Source organism: Beta vulgaris, chromosome 1, assembly GCF_026745355.1.
Source record: "Beta vulgaris subsp. vulgaris cultivar EL10 chromosome 1, EL10.2, whole genome shotgun sequence".
In the NCBI taxonomy this organism is placed as follows: domain Eukaryota; kingdom Viridiplantae; phylum Streptophyta; class Magnoliopsida; order Caryophyllales; family Amaranthaceae; genus Beta; species Beta vulgaris.
In genome coordinates, this window is record NC_079202.1 from 39,910,940 (window position 1) to 39,921,369 (window position 10,430).

Genomic DNA, 10,430 nt, shown 5'->3' on the forward strand with positions numbered 1-10,430 from the left:
TTTTATAATTGTAATTGAGTTGAACCGAAATGCATAACTATATTGGCCTGGAAATATATACTTAAGCAATTATAACTCTCTAAGAAGAAGCCTTGCTTCTTGTTCAATGATTGTCAAGGATTACTATAACTATGGAATAGTTCTAAGAATGGCGATTGAGTTATGAACGATAATTGAAAGGAATCTGAAAGGGGAAAGTAGCCTCGTCTGAGTCGACGGATGAGGTGACATGAACAGTGCCCCATGGACTGTGAACCTTGGGGGCCCCGCAGGGAAACCTGCCCATTGCTCTGTGGGGAGATAATCGGGCGTTATATCAGGTAATGTGAAACCTGTGGATGGCTGATGAAATCAGCGGAAAAATGTACTCCGGACTAGTTGCGGTTATTGACCAAAAGTAAAGCGAATGGTTGGTGACGACCCCCACTGTCGGAGTGTAAGCTTTGTCTCCTCCGCCGCGTTCTCTTTCCCCCTAGTTAAAAAGGAATGTTATCTCAGAGTATGAAAGTTATATCGATAATGGATTCCCGATAAGGAATCGTATCGTGCTAAGTTGTTTCGATATTGGATTCCCGATAAGGAATCATATCAGGTAAGTAATGAATGTTTATTCAATATATGAATATGAATATCGATATTGGTTTCCTGATAAGGAGGCATATCATGGTAAGTGATAACGTTAGATTCCCGATAAGGAATCGTATCTTGTTGTGTGGATTCCTGATGAGGAATCGTATCTCGTTATTGGATTCCCGATAAGGAATCATTATGATGAAAGTTGTTGTGTTATTTATTGCCTTTGTGTAGGACGGTATAGGAGAATGATTGATAGAGTATGAAAACATAAGTTTGGATTTCTGATAAGAAATCAATTAAAGGAAGTAAAGTGTATTATTTATATCAAAGTTGGTAAACCCATATTCCTTATAAGGGATTGTGATATGTTGAAAGGTTAACTAATTAGTTTCTATATGAGATATGTATCTGTTACAAGATTGTTGGAAGTCAAGTTATTGGGTTTTACTGTTATGTGAATGATGATGTAATAGAAAAGAAACGATCAGATAAAGCTGTATAAGTATGTTGTCAACATGAGTTGATTTGATGCATGTTATGACAATGTGATTATGTTGACTACTGAATCGTTTTCAATTAAAAGCCACCAAAGCATGTGTTACTTTTATTTACGGGTTTAGTACTCAGCTTTGCTGATGTGTGTATGTTGTTTTGTCATTTCTGTGGCCTGTCACTTGGTGGGTGGCAGTATTTTATATGTTTCAGGTTGAAGCCGTGAGTTATTCTTTTGCAAGTTGAAGGGGATACGAGATGGTGCAGTATTATATTTGTTATTGAAGTGAGGACGCTCCACTTGTAATAGTTAATCGTTTATTTTCTATAATCTATTTCTTCAATTAAGAATCGGTAGCTAGTGCTCCTGATTCTCTGTTGGTTGTTGCTCCGTGAAAGCGTTGAGGTTGTTCAACTTTGGGATTTGGAAATATTTTATAAATTGAAATTGTAACATGTTCATATTATTTTTCGCTTTAGCGTTGTCCTATTTTCAAAGGAAATTCTGCCGGATTTTCTGTAGAAATTTATGGGAATAGAGTATGAGAATCAGAGCGTAGTTGCAATAGTTAATTAATTTGAATAGAGTTGGGAATTGAGTCCCACACTCTCCGATGTAGTTCGGTAAGTGTGATGGTAATAGTTCGGGTTGTCTCGACCAGAGTCTCTTTTGCTGTGCTTAATCCTCTGTAAGCTGGTCGGGAGAATTCGGGCTGTTACAAGTGGTATCAGAGCTTGAGTAGTTTTGGACACGCTGTGATCTCCATATCATAGTGTAAGGGTTGAAAAATAGGTTTAATGGATTGACTAAAAAGTTAGGTATAAATGAATCAAGCCGTATGAGTGTTTGCGCTTACGCGTGCACTATATGAATCCATTTATTTAAATGGGTATTAAGTGTGTATATTTGCTAATGTGTATATTATTATCTTGTTATGACTTAATTGTTCTTGGTATTATTTACTTAAAAGTGTGTATTTTGAGAAAGCTTATATGATTTGCGTTATTAAATAAATTTGAAACGAGATCTCTGCAAATGTGATGATTGAAATCCAATGCCAACAAGTTTGCCCCTTTTTGTTTTCTTTGCTCCTTGATATTGCGAGTCAAGTCGAAGTAAAGATTTTCTTTGCTCCTTGATTTCGTGAATCAAGTTGAAGTAGAGAACCAAAAGATGATGGTAGAATGGAGGCTGGATGCCTAATATCTTACGACCTTGAGATTTTGATTTTTAGAGAAAAATTGTTTGCAAGTTTCGAGGACGAAACTTTTGAAAAGGGTGGTAGTATGTAACAGGCTTGTTTTTAAAAGCGTTTATTTAAAAGGTAATCATAGTTAATAATATAATTATTTTTCGGATACTCTTATTTTATTTGAGTTGGAGTATGGATATTTATCTTGTCATATTTGTAATATATTTATTTGTTTAATTTAATGAAGTTATTTATATTATATATTTTGGATTTTAGTTATTTAAAATCATTTGAGTAGTATTTGTCGAAAGTTCCGAACTAGAGTTGGTTTATTCTAGATGAACAAAACCCAAATCCAAACCCACCCCCTTTGTCGGTTTAGTGATAAGCCAAAAGGCCACCTCTTAGCTCTTCTTTCTCCTTCTCGGGTATTCCAAACCCCAAACCCAATTTTCCCTCTCTTCCGTGAAACCCAAAACACAGCCCCTCGAACTTCCCCTCTCGCCTGCGCTCTTGCCTCACCGGCGTTACCTAAGCTCGCCGGTGTTACCCAATCTCGCCGGAACTTGTCGCCTGCTGTCGCTACAACTCTCTGGTTTCTCTCTCTCCTGTGTTCGTATTTCGTCGCGGCGGTGTTGCTCGCAAGCCATCGCGGGTGTTGTTGCTGCTGTCGCCTGTGTTTCTCTCTCCTGCCTCGAAACTCTCTCTCTTATCATCGCGCGTTTGTTGTGCCGCTAGTACTGTCGTGTTGCTGTTGCTCGTGTTCCCCTGTTTTAATGTTGTTGCTGTGTCGGTGATGTTGGGCGATTGGTGTCACCACCGCGCCGCCCCTGTCGGTACTAACCCCTCTTTTGAATTGGTTCTTGTTCTAATTAAAGTTCATAATTTCATTACTATGTTAATTATGAATTGTTTAGTGATTGATCCTGTGAATAGTTATGTTGAACAATTGTTCTTTGTTTAAACTAAAAAAGCCAATGGTGTTGTTGATATGCTCTTATGATGGCAGTTGTGTTGTTGTTGTGTTGTTGCTGCTGCGTTGTCATTATTGTTGTTGTGCTGATGAAATTGTGACGGAGTTGTTGTGGATTCATTGTTGTTGTGGTGGTGGTGTTGTTATTGGTTTGAATTCTAAGGACACTAAAATATCAATTTTGATTATTTGTAAAACAAAAGAAGTTTGTAGATTAGTTTGGGTATTGAAGCCTAGGTGGATCATGTCAATTGTATCTTCAAATAGTTATCACATCCGTTTCTTGTTGCTTGAATAAGGTTATTAAGCTAAGATGAGTTGGTATTACTTGATGGTTATTTATTATTACTTGATGTTAGTAAGTTAATTAAAGACAACACAAAAGGATAGCAAATTGTGATTGTTACCTGCTGAGTAAGTTATATAGTTGGAATTGGACCAATAAAAGTAGTTAGTTTGACGAAGGATGGAATTGGAATAAAATGAGTTAGTAAGAGGTAATACAAATATCTTTAGTTTTAATGTTGATAGAGAGTTACCAACAATTGTGTTAATAACATAGAGTTAATCTCGAGTAGTTTTGTAACTCATAAGTTCATTAGTAAAGTTTATATGTAAATATACCTCGGTTAATGTGATCCGAAAACACCTCATAAATGGATTAATATAGTAGTTAGAACACACATTTACAGTTAGTAAAAGGGAATTAGGATGCTCATTTCCTTTGGTAATACTTACCAAGTAAATCTAGTAGTTCAGTAACTACTTTTATTTGGTTAATGTTCTAAAGTATACTATTAGACACTTCTTTGTTAAATGATTAAGAGTGGAGTTAGTTAAAGTCAACTTGTGAGAGACTCACTTGAATTGACTCCTAAATAAAAGATTCGAGTTGGTTAGAGCTAGAAATAGTTTTGTTAAAAATCAACTAATTCTCACTAGTAATGAGGATACTGGAGATAGTTTAACAAACCGTAGACTAGACTACGGAGATGGTGTTCCTAAATGGGTTTATTGTTGATCACATTAATTAGAATTTAGCTAATGGTATGACTAGAATCATATCCAGTCACTTAAATCTAACTTTGATTGGTGAACCTCGAGTTAAGGAGTTTGAGTTAACTCTCCTTAGTTAATTCTAAGAGAGAGACCTATGGTAATTGTTGTTGGTGCTTGATAACGGTTGTTATCATCGTTGAGTTTAATGTCGATTAGTAATCATGAAGTCTAAAGGGAGTATAAACTATTTACATACAAAAGTATGAGGTAGTGCGTAAGTGGTTCAGTAACTCTCCTTAGTTAATTCTAAGAGAGAGACATAGGTATGGTAAGTGTTGCCATGACTTGATAACGAATAGTATTATCAAGATGAATATAGATTGATAAGTATGAAAAGAGAAGTAGTATGAACTATCTATACGCAAAAGTATGTGATGTGTGGAATTGGGTTATAACTCTTGCTAGTTAATTCTAGCTGAGAGACCTATTGTCACTATGGTTGGTATTTTACAAATATGATTGGTTACTTGTGTGGTAAGTATGTTTTATAATTGTAATTGAGTTGAATCCGAAATGCATAACTATATTGGCCTGGAAATATATACTTAAGCATTATAACTCTCTAAGAAGAAGCCTTGCTTCTTGTTCAATGATTGTCAAGGATTACTATAACTATGGAATAGTTCTAAGAATGGCGATTGAGTTATGAACGATAATTGAAAGGAATCTGAAAGGGGAAAGTAGCCTCGTCTGAGTCGACGGATGAGGTGACATGAACAGTGCCCCATGGACTGTGAACCTTGGGGGCCCCAGGGAAACCTGCCCATTGCTCTGTGGGGAGATAATCGGGCGTTATATCAGGTAATGTGAAACCTGTGGATGGCTGATGAAATCAGCGGAAAAATGTACTCCGGACTAGTCGCGGTTATTGGCCAAAAGTAAAGCGAATGGTTGGGTACGACCCCCACTGTCGGAGTGTAAGCTTTGTCTCCTCCGCCGCGTTCTCTTTCCCCCTGGTTAAAAGGAATGTTATCTCAGAGTATGAAAGTTATATCGATAATGGATTCCCGATAAGGAATCGTATCGTGTAAGTTGTTTCGATATTGGATTCCCGATAAGGAATCATATCAGGTAAGTAATGAATGTTTATTCAGTATATGAATATGAATATCGATATTGGTTTCCTGATAAGGAGGCATATCATGGTAAGTGATAACGTTAGATTCCCGATAAGGAATCATATCTTGTTGTGTGGATTCCTGATGAGGAATCGTATCTCGTTATTGGATTCCCGATAAGGAATCATTATGATGAAAGTTGTTGTGTTATTTATTGCCTTTGTGTAGGACGTATAGGAGAATGATTGATAGAGTATGAAAACATAAGTTTGGATTTCTGATAAGAAATCAATTAAAGGAAGTAAAGTTATTATTTATATCAAAGTTGGTAAACCCATATTCCTTATAAGGATGTGATATGTTGAAAGGTTAACTAATTAGTTTCTATATGAGATATGTATCTGTTACAAGATTGTTGGAAGTCAAGTTTATTGGGTTTACTGTTATGTGAATGATGATGTAATAGAAAAGAAACATCAGATAAAGTGTATAAGTATGTTGTCAACATGAGTTGATGTGATGCATGTTATGACAATGTGATTATGTTGACTCTGAATCGTTTTCAATAAAAGCCACCAAAGCATGTGTTACTTTTATTACGGGTTTAGTACTCAGCTTTGCTGATGTGTGTATGTTGTTTTGTCATTTCTGTGGCCTGTCACTTGGTGGGTGGCAGTATTTTATATGTTTCAGGTTGAAGCCGTGAGTTATTCTTTTGCAAGTTGAAGGGATACGAGATGGTGCAGTATTATATTTGTTATTGAAGTGAGGACGCTCCACTTGTAATAGTTAATCGTTTATTTTCTATAATCATTTCTTCATTAAGAATCGTAGCTAGTGCTCCTGATTCTCTGTTGGTTGTTGCTCCGTGAAAGCGTTGAGGTTGTTCAACTTTGGGATTTGGAAATATTTTATAAATTGAAATTGTAACATGTTCATATTATTTTTCGCTTTAGCGTTGTCCTATTTTCAAAGGAAATTCTGCCGGATTTTCTGTAGAAATTTATGGGAATAGAGTATAAGAATCAGAGCGTAGTTGCAATAGTTAATTAATTTGAATAGAGTTGGGAATTGAGTTCCACATTCTCCGATGTAGTTCGGTGAGTGTGATGGTAATAGTTCGGGTTGTCTCGACCAGAGTCTCTTTCGCTGTGCTTAATCCTCTGTAAGCTGGTCGGGAGAATTCGGGCTGTTACAGCTTTTGAGCTCACAAACCCCTTAGAAATGGTAAAAAAACAGTTCAGGCTTTTCAATCGCTCAATTTTGAGGTCCGAGCTAGGAGTTAGTCCCAAATTACAATTTTGAGCCAAAAGGAGAAGGACTCTGACGGGAAAAATTGGGCTGCAAGGAATTCAGCTTCTGAGCTCACGAACCCCTTAGATATGGTAAAAAAATCATGTCAGGCTTTGGAATCGCTCAATTCTGATGTCCGAGATAGGAGTTAGGCCCAAATTACGATGTTGGGCCAAGATGAGCAGGAAACAAACACGAAAAATCGTACTTGAATGAATTCAGCTTCTGAGCTCACGAACCTTTTAGAAATGATAAAAAAACAATTCAGGCTTGTGAATCGCTCAATTCTAATGTCCGAGCTAGGATTTAGGGCCAAATTACGATTTAGGGCCAAGATGAGCATGAAACGGATGTGAAAAATCGTACTTCAACGAATTCAGCTTCTGAGCTCACGAACCCTTTAGAAATGATAAAAAACAATTCAGGCTTTTGAATCGCTCAATTCTAATGTCCGAGCTAGGAGTTAGGCCCAAATTACGATTTTGGGCCAAGATGAGCATAAACGGACGCGAAAAACTGGACTTCAACAAATTCAGCTTCTTAGCTCACGAACCCCTTAGAAATGGTAAAAAAAGATTTCAGACTTTTGAATCGCTCAATTTCGAGGTCGAGCTAGGAGTTAGTCCCAAATTACAATTTTGAGCCAAGATGAGAAGGACACTGACGCGAAAAATTGGGCTGCAAGGAATTCAGCTTCTGAGCTCACGAACCCCTTAGAAATGGTAAAAAAACATGTCAGGCTTTGGAATCACTCAATTCTGATGTCCGAGATAGGAGTTAGGCCCAAATTACGATGTTGGGCCAAGATGAGCAGGGAACAAACACGAAAAATCGTACTTGAATGAATTCAACTTCTGAGCTCACGAACCCCTAAGAAATGGGAAAAAAACCATTCAGGCTTTTGAATCGCTCAATTATGATGTCCGAGCTAGGAGTTAGGCCTAAATTACGATTTTGGGCCAAGCTGAGCATGAAACGGGCGCGAAAAATCGGATTTCAACGAATTCAGCGCCTGAGCTCACGAACCCCTTAGAAATGGGAAAAAAAACATCTCAAGCTTTGGAATCGCTCAATTCTAATGTCCGAGAAAGGAGTTAGGCCCAAATTACGATGTTGGGCCAAGATGAGCAGGAAACAGACACGAAAAATCGTACTTCAACGAATTCAGCTTCTGAGCTCACGAACCCTTTAGAAATGATAAAAAATAATTCAGGCTTTTGAATCGCTCAATTCTAATGTCCGAGCTAGGTGTTAGGCCCAAATTACGATTTTGGGCCAAGATGAGCATGAAACGGACGCGAAAAATCAGACTTCAACGAATTCAGCTTTTGAGCTCACGAACCCCTAGAAATGGTAAAAAAACATTTCAGGCTTTTCAATCGCTCAATTTTGAGGTCCGAGCTAGGAGTTAGTCCAAATTACAATTTTGAGCCAAAATGAGGACTCTGACGAGAAAAATTGGGCTGCAAGGAATTCAGCTTCTGAGCTCCAGAACCCCTTAGATATTGAAAAAAAAAACATGTCAGGCTTTGGAATCGCTCAATTCTGATGTCCGAGATAGGAGTTAGGCCCAAATTACGAGGTTATGCCAAGATGAGCAGGAAAGAAACACGAAAAATCGTACTTGAAAAAATTCAACTTCTTAGCTTACGAACCTTTAGAAATGATAAAAAAAACAATTCAGGCTTTTGAATCGCTCAATTATGATGTCCGAGCTAGGAGTTAGGCCTAAATTACGATTTTGGGCCAAGTTGAGCAGAAACGACGCGAAAAATCGGACTTCAACGAATTCAGCTTCCGAGCTCACGAACCCCTTAGAAATGGTAAAAAAAACATGTCAAGCTTTGGAATCGCTCAATTCTGATGTCCGAGAAAGGAGTTAGGCCCAAATTACGATGTTGGGCCAAGATGAGCAGGAAACAGACACCAAAAATCGTACTTCAACGAATTCAGCTTCTGAGCTCACGAACCCTTTAGAAATGATAAAAAACAATTCAGGCTTTTGAATCGCTCAATTCTAAGGTCCGAGCTAGGTGTTAGGCCCAAATTACGATTTTGGGCCAAGATGAGCATGAAACGGACGCGAAAAATCAGACTTCAACGAATTAAGTTTCTGAGCTCACGAACCCCATAGAAATGGTAAAAAAAAACATGTCAGGCTTTGGAATCGCTCAATTCTGATGTCCGAGATAGGAGTTAGGTCCAAATTATGATGTTCGGCCAAGATGAGTAGGAAACACACACGAAAAATCGTACTTCAACGAATTCAGCTTCTGAGCTCACGAACCCTTTAGAAATGATAAAAAATAATACAGCCTTTTGAATAGCTCAATTCTAATGTCCGAGCTAGGAGTTAGGCCCAAATTACGATTTTGGGCCAAGATGAGAATAAACGGACGCGAAAAACTGGACTTCAACAAATTCTGCTTCTTAGCTCACGAACCCCTTAGAAATGGTAAAAATAGATTTCAGACCTTTGAATCGCTCTATTTCGAGTCGAGCTAGGAGTTAGTCCCAAATTACAATTTTGAGCCAAGATGAGAAGGACACAGACGCGAAAAATTGGCTGCAAGGAATTCAGCTTCTGAGCTCACGAACCCTTAGAAATGGTAAAAAAACATGTCATGCTTTGGAATCGCTCAATTCTGATGCCCGAGATAGGAGTTAGGCCCAAATTACGATGTTGGGCCAAGATGAGCAGAGAACAAACACGAAAAATCATACTTGAATGAATTCAGCTTCTGAGGTCACGAACCTTTTAGAAATGAGAAAAAAACAATTCAGGCTTGTGAATCGCTCGATTCTATTGTCCGACCTAAGATTTAGGCCCAAATTACGATTCTGGCCAAGATGAGCATGAAACGGACGCGAAAAATCGGACTTCAACGAATTCAGCTTTAGAGCTCACGAACCCCTAAGAAATGGTAAAAAAACCATTCAGGCTTTTGAATCGCTCAATTCTGATGTCCGAGCTACGAGTTAGGCCCAAATTACGATTTTGGGCCAATATGAGCATGAAACAGACGCAAAAAATCGGACTTCAACGAATTCAGCTTCTGAGCTCACGAACCCCTTAGAAATGGTTAAAAAAACATGTCACTCTTTGGAATCGCTCAATTCTGATGTCCAAGATATGAGTTAGGCCCAAATTACGATGTTGGGCTAAGATGAGCAGGAAACAGACACGAAAAATCGTACTTGAATGAATTCAGCTTCTGAGCTCACGAACCTTTTAGAATATAAAAAAAACAATTCAGGCTTGTGAATCGCTCAATTCTAATGTCCGAGCTAGGATTTAGGCCCAAATTACAATTTTGGGCCAAGATGAGCATGAAACGGACGCGAAAAATTAGACTTTAACGAATTCACCTTTTGAGCTCACGAACCCCTTAGAAATGGTAAAAAAACAATTCAGGCTTTGGAATCGCTCAATTCTAATGTCCGAGCTAGGATTTAGGCCCAAATTACGATTTTGGGCCAAGATGAGCATGAAACGGACGCGAAAAATTGGACTTCAACGAATTCAGCTTTTAAGCTCACGAACCCCTAAGAAATGGTAAAAAAAAACAATTCAGGCTTTTGAATCGCTCAATTATGATGTCCGAGCTAGGAGTTAGTCCCAAATTACAATTTTGAGCCAAAATGAGGACTCTGACGAGAAAAATTGGGCTGCAAGGAAGTCTGCTTCTGAGCTAAAGAACCCCTTAGATATGGTAAAAAAAACATGTCAGGCTTTGGAATCGCTCAATTCTGATGTCCGAGATAGGAGTTAGGCCCAAATTACGA